The sequence below is a fragment of the Aquarana catesbeiana genome, linkage group LG02 (assembly GCF_042186555.1).
Source record: "Aquarana catesbeiana isolate 2022-GZ linkage group LG02, ASM4218655v1, whole genome shotgun sequence".
Lineage (NCBI taxonomy): Eukaryota > Metazoa > Chordata > Amphibia > Anura > Ranidae > Aquarana > Aquarana catesbeiana.
Window position 1 is genome coordinate 588,091,257 of NC_133325.1, and position 6,000 is coordinate 588,097,256.

The 6,000-nt window shown below is 38.8% G+C and overlaps 1 long non-coding RNA gene across 1 annotated transcript in view; it reads left to right on the plus strand.

Annotated features, from left to right (window-relative positions):
• Positions 1 to 4,443, plus strand: part of LOC141128758 (uncharacterized) — a 45,146-nt gene extending 40,703 nt beyond the window's left edge. The window contains exon 3 of the long non-coding RNA XR_012241732.1: positions 4,430 to 4,443. This is a non-coding gene — a long non-coding RNA (uncharacterized lncRNA). The remainder of the gene's footprint in view (positions 1 to 4,429) is intronic.
• The last annotated feature ends 1,557 nt before the right edge of the window (positions 4,444 to 6,000 follow it).

The following is a 6,000-nucleotide window of genomic DNA, read 5'->3' on the forward strand; positions in this document are numbered from 1 at the left end:
TATAGCAGTCTTGTGACTTCTATCAGTGTCCAGTCGAGTACTGGTTAAAGCTTGTAGGAGGAGTTTTCATTCTCTTCTGACTGTCCTACGAAGCTGCATGACCCCGACTTTCTGTCTGGACAGTGCTGTTCACATGCATCCCCCCCCCCCCCCCCCCAAAAAAAAATGCTCTAGCAATACACATCCAACTGAGCATGAGCAGATTGCCTCCAACAACAGATGGATTAGGGACAGTAAAAGTAGGCGATGATCAGAGAAGACAGGATCAAACAGCCGTTCCTTTTTACACAGTGCACAGGATTAACAAGCATGCTTTACTGCATACACAGACTGATTTTACCGTTGTGGGTTTAGTAACACTTTCAGAAACCTTGGAAATTCAGTCTGAGTACATAAAAAAAAAAAAAAAAAAAATCTCATATTAAAACAACCCCACTGCAAATATTGGCTTTAAGTAATGTCAGTATGGTAGGGAGTATGGCACATTTTGTCCACGTGAAGGACACTGCTCGTCTTGTGGTCACACACACATATATTAACACACATGCCTGGCTGAACCACCAGTGAAAGTTAAATCTATCTGGTGAATGAGGAGTGTTGTCTATGCTCACGGTGGCCTGGAGTACAAGTTCTTGTTTGACATTGGAACACACGGTGTTAGAACACACATCACAACTTTTTTCTTTGTGTATAAAGACTTTTATTGGACTTTATAATCTCTCTCTCTCTCTCTCTCTCTCTCTCTCACACATACACACACACACACACACACACACACGTGTGTGTGTGTGTGTATATATAATTTATTTCAGCGTAATCGCTACTTTTGATAGTGATTTTTTTTTTTTTTGTTTTTTTTGTTTTTTTTGTTTTTTAATTATAGGTTTTTGACACACATTAGGTGTTTGTGACAACAGACACACATGCACATCCAGTTTATACATTCTATTTTCTGCACTTGTATGATGGAGCGATTAGGGCATGGGTGATTGTTGAAAATCTTCCTGTTCTAGTGACTTCTGTCAAAGGGGTGTTCCTCTCCAATGGGACACAGACCGGAAAAAAGTCTGCTAGGGGTCTAAACCATACCTACTGTATCTAAAACTGAATAAATAAAGTTTTGCTTTTACATACACTATAATAACTTTTTAATAACTTTGGGGGGGGGAGAGTACTTAACCTGTTTAAAGGGATATCTTTATTTAAAAGACAAGTAAGGCTCTAACACTGAGAACTGAGCATTCAAACACTACTGATTGCTCAGTCAGCAGCTTTCTGCTCTGCCCCCCCTGCATTTACTGGAGCGCTGGGCTGTGGAGAGGGTGGGAGCGGCTGGCTCAGGCTCTCAGGGGCTCACTGAGAGTTTGAGCCGGATGCCAGTCCAGGCATGTGGGTCCCGCCCATATGGTTGCAATCTTTCCCCAGCCTGGACTGGCTCTGTGGCATCAACCGACAGAAGCCTTAAAAACCGGGTCACGGGAGTGCAGAACGAACTGCACTCCTGTCATCCACAGGAGAAGTACTCTGCCTTTTGATTATCTTTTAGCCAAATTTTATGAATTTCATTTTATATTTAGGTTGGAACACCAAAATCAGTCCAGTCTGCTACTGAAGGGAGCACACTTTGTACAATCTAGTCAAAGCCATTTTATCTCATTACAAATGCACACGATATCATTGAACATAACGTCAAGTCTACGGAATTCCACGTCACATTTTATCTGTGAGAAACTTTTATAATTGTTGAGCCAAGATCCTCTAGTGCAACATTTCTCACTGTTTACATTATATGCATATAGCTTTTTATCCAGTCAAATGTACCCATGGATTGCTTTTATCCTCTTAAAAAATGTTTTTTCATATTAATTTCTCACCTATCTGAACTATTCGAACTGCTTTTCAGTATTTTCATTCTTATACTACACTGTTATTTTTTCCTTTTAAAGAATACGAACTGATCTACAATCTATAGGGCGCTGCTTTTTTAACCTTTTCAGCTTCTTTTTCAGTTTCTGAAGTGCTGGTGTACGTTAGAGGAACTAAACTCTTGAAGCTAATTCCCCCCCAAAAAAGGGGGTTAACTACAAAGAACTAGTGAGCAGCTTTGCCTGTGGTCACCATGCAGCTGGTCTTTCTTCGTTATTGACCTAACATGTCTTGTTCTTCACCATGTGAAGGCAGCATCTTGGTAGAAGCAGGGCTTTGCTTTCTCACCTCATCAAGGAGAACAGTGAGCAGCACAGTAGTGACATCATCAAGTCTCCTGAGAACAGCAATTGGAGGCAGCAGAGCCTTAATCTACCATGGCAGATATACATCCACGAGGCTATAGGCATTATAGAAAGTAACAAATAAATGTGCAGCGCTAATAACAGTCCCAACTTAAATAGGGCCGTATATAAATCGTGTAAATCTTAAACACATAAAATTGTAATATGAAATAACGTGATTGATAGCATCCACAAATATGATAAAAAATCAACAATAAATGGAATGAAGATGTACATAAAGTCCACAAGTGAAGACACCAACGTGTGATTAGTCCAAACAAATAGAAGAAATTTTCATATCATCCTCATGGCATCAAAAGTGGAGACAGATGTAAGGGAAGTACAGGCACAATATCCACCACTGACTGTATGGAGGCTTACTGGAATACTTGGACTCAAAAGCATATATGCCTGATGAGTCTACAAGGCTTGTGGTGAAATTGCACCATTAGGTAGGGACATCCGTGTAGGCAACCTCTGGCTTGTAAAGAACGTGATACCACAGTCGTTCAGACAGTTCACAATGATGGTAACCCCCAAGGTGGACTGTCTCAGAGTATGGTGGATCAAATTTCTCCCGTAGATTCATATATTAAGATCAAGAAGGAGAACAGGGTGCCACATAGTGTAAATTGGTTAACAAAAGGGGAGTTCATTAAAAATAAGTAGGGCTGTTAATCGACTAATTTTGATTAATTATAACACACATACAGATCCAACTACTTTTAGCTGATCTCCTTGCATTGCAACTCTGCATTAGTCAGTGGTAAATGTGGTATACACTATATACAATCACCCGACACTAGTTCGTTTCCACAATCCATGACTTAACTTCACAGTTCTCACTAATACGTTTTAAATTCAAACTGTAGCACTGACGTAAGTAATATTTTTTTTTTTTTTATTAAACTTTAAGAAAAACGTAGAAAGTTAGTTTAACTCTACTCTCTACAAAAAATAATACTAAAAAAAAAATCTTTTCAGTGTCTCTGTTTTGGGAGTTTTCCCTTTACTAAAAAGTGTGGGGGGAAATCTTCCCAATGTCCACTCAGCCACCAATAAAAACCGGACAGAGGCTGATGGTATTTTGAGTCCATAAACTAGCTAGCCACCACACTTTCAGAACAGTATCCACCACCCCAGCAAGGAATCTGTACTGAACAATGTAATGATTATCAACTGAAACATAAATCTGTGTTTAGCTGACGCACAAGTTTCTTTAAAATATGTGCAAGTTGCCACCTTAACGTAAATTAACCATAATACTTTTTTTGCTTGCCATAGCAGTAATAATTTTGAGCAGTGTTAACCTCCGTTTTATTACCTCGCTTTAAAATGTAAACTACTGATTTATGCAATACTATGTAAGCTTTTTTTGATGAAAAAAAATGAAAATATGTATATGGCTCCTCCCCCCTTCCCTTCGTTAGCAGACAGAGGCACTTGGGGAAGGGGGGAGGAGTCCGGTGAGGTCGATGTTCGTAACGTCACCAGATCTCCGACGGAACTCCCTGAAGACCCGGAAGCCGGCGGAGAGGTGAGTACCGATCAAAAGAATTTTGATTGATCAAAAAAAATTAACGATTAATCGAGGAATTAATCGTTAATTTCCACAGCCCTAAAAATAAGAAACACTCACATTTGAGAAGATATAAAATCGCTTTTTAGTACATATGACGCAATGGCATCAGCGGAGCTTGTCCCATGATTATCTATCATGGCAGATATACATCCACAAGGCTATAGGCACAGAAATGCCTTAGCAGCCTCCTATTTTTCAAGAGAATTGCCCGATAATTGATACATTTTCAGGGCACTACCTAGGCACAATTAACACTTCTAGATGTTTTGTATAATAGAACTAACAAATCTACTTTTTTCAATTTTTTGGTCTCCTTTTAACAATGTAACAAATGATGGCTGATCGAGTAACAATCTTTTAACTTGTATCTTGCGCATATATTTGGTCCACAAGGAGCAATGATAATGTGTAAAGTTAAATAACCTATAGCCATTGATACCCTAGTTGATTGGTTTTATCTCTTGCACTTTGGATTTTGGTCTTTGTCTTCTTGAAGAAGTCATAAACTGATAAGAGACATTTGGATGTTCTGCAGTAATTTGTATAACATATTATTTGTTTTCTCTTTGTTCTTCAGGTAAAGATGACTGAAGTGGAGCCAGTCCTGGATTTTTCTTCTTCTGCAAGGACGGGACGTAGGAATGCTCTTCCTGACATTTTAGGTTCACCGGCAGGAGTAGCACCTTCCGATCTCCCTCTCAAATTAGCTGAAATGTCTCTAAATACAGGCAAGCTAATATTATGGATTTCAGTGTCTGCATTACCATAATTCAAAAACAATGCACCATTTTTTTAAATTTTTTTTTTTTGCTGGAGCATTTGGCTTCACAACCATCAATGTGTATAGTATTTTGTTAAAATACAGTGGTAAGAAAAAGTATATGAACCCCTTGGAATTAACTGGCTTTCTGCAGTAATTTGCCAAAAAAATGAATGCTGCTGCTAGACTTGTATACCTTACTAAGTGATCTGTGGCTGCTGCCCAACTCTGCCAATCCCTTTACTGGCTTCCTCGAGCCCAGCATATAAAATTCAAAATACTAGCCACAACATACAGAGCCACCCATTACACTGCCCCCAGCTACATCACGTGATCTCAAGATATCGCACAAATTATCCTCTCTGCTCCTCCCAAGACCTCTTGCTTTCTAGCTACCTTTTTCCCTCTTAACATGCTCACCTTTAGTACTTATCCAGAACCTCTCCTATCCTCTGGAACTCCCTACCTCAGTATGTCCGGTTAGCTCCTACTCTGTCAGCCTTTAAGCAATCCTTGAAAACTCCACCTAAAATCTGTACTTGGGACACCTCCACCAGATCATCCCCTGCAGCCATTTTCTTTTGAACCACCTTCCCCTCCTTAAATTGTAAGCTCCATGAGCAGGGCCCTCCTATTCCTTCTGTTTTGAACTGTATTGTAATTGTACAGTCTCCCTTTTATATTGCAAAGCTCTGTGCAAACTGTTGGTGCTGTATAGATCCTGTATAATACAGAATGTGATCTAATCCTTTATCTAATTTAAAAGGAGGAAAGAAATGCAATATTGGGACTTTAAATGAGGATAGCGGGGCCGTTCAAAACCCCTCCTCGATCCCGGTTCAATATTAAAGTAAAAAATAAAGCAAATGCGGGGCTTTGAATGAGGCACAGGGGAGCAAAAGTATAAATTGAATAAAATAGCAGTTTTTAATAAATTCCTACAAATATTCATATATTTTCATACTTAGGCACATAGCTCTATAATGATAATTTGTATTCCACTATAAAATACATTCCAACAAGGACTTCTTTGTGAACATATGAGGACATAGGTATATGAAAAAAATAATAATAGATCGATAAATATGTGACACAAAAAAAAGAGTCACTAAAAAAAATAGCAGAATCAAAAATTAAATAAAATTGTAATGTCTATACATAGTTGATAATTGTGTACACATAACGGTAGTTGTAAGCTCTATGCGTTTTGAGACCTTATAGCCACTCATCAGGAGCAGAACCGTAGTGACCAACTATGAATAGGGGAAATGGCAGTATTTAAATAGTTTGAAAAGCAAGTGGGCAAATGTAAAACATGAAATACCACATTAATACACTTAGACCACAAACTTACAGATATATCTGCGCAATGGCGGTGCAGTCCCAAA